Source organism: Lethenteron reissneri, chromosome 50 (genome assembly GCF_015708825.2).
Source record: "Lethenteron reissneri isolate LAM-NWPU_2019-01 chromosome 50, ASM1570882v1, whole genome shotgun sequence".
In the NCBI taxonomy this organism is placed as follows: Eukaryota; Metazoa; Chordata; class Hyperoartia; order Petromyzontiformes; family Petromyzontidae; genus Lethenteron; species Lethenteron reissneri.
In genome coordinates, this window is record NC_083828.1 from 7,121,852 (window position 1) to 7,122,767 (window position 916).

A 916-nucleotide genomic window follows, 5' to 3' on the forward strand; every position below is an offset into this window, starting at 1 on the left:
GCTTCTTTGAAAATGGGGGAAAGACCCAATGATGAACCCCCCCCACCCCCGGTACGTGAAAAAATTGTCTTCCACGAAACCGGTGCCTGGTGCCAAAAATGTTGGGGCCCGCGTGGTGTAGACCACGGAATCGATTGGCAGGTCGTGTGCAGTCATGGGGTAAAGTGTGGGTGCTCCCAACTCTCCCAAGAAGATTGTCCCGCATGGAAGAGTAGGCCAATTACGCCAACCCACCCACGGCACGGAGGCCTCAAGGAATGATCTCCACGTTCCTTGGCAATGCCCTGTCCGATACATTCTGACCATGGCCAATCTGTGCTATACGTGTGTGTGTGTGTACGTGTGGGGAGCGGTAGTGTAGCGGTCAGCGCGTTGCGCTACTAGCAAGCAGGTTGGAGCTTGCTTACCGGTTTACAATCATAGAAGTAGATCGGCCTACACGACTACACACCACCGGTAGAATGATTTATGCCGGTGTCGTTTTGAGTGCAAGACAGAGCTGTGAGTTAAATGAGTGGAAAGAACAGAGGTCACTTAAAAGCCATTTCCTTTGGAGCCAAAGGGCAAATCATATTTCAGGAGAGACACGTTGACGCACACACGTGCACACACACACGTGCACATACACACACGTGCACACACACGCGCGCGCTCACACACACGTGCTCCAATCCCCCATTTGATGTAATGGAAGGTTGGGGCAGGTGTTGTCAGCGAGCCACTATTAAAGGCCGACACGGCCCACGTGCGTGGCCAGCATCACGCACGGCGAAGTCCGTCTCACCAGGTATTCGTTTTAAGGCTGAGTCGACCTAGGGGAGGCCCAGGACCGGCTCAAATATTCACCACTGTTATTGGTCGAGAGCGGGAATGGAACTCGGGTCGCCAGGTTCGAAGCACAAAGATCCCCCGTACA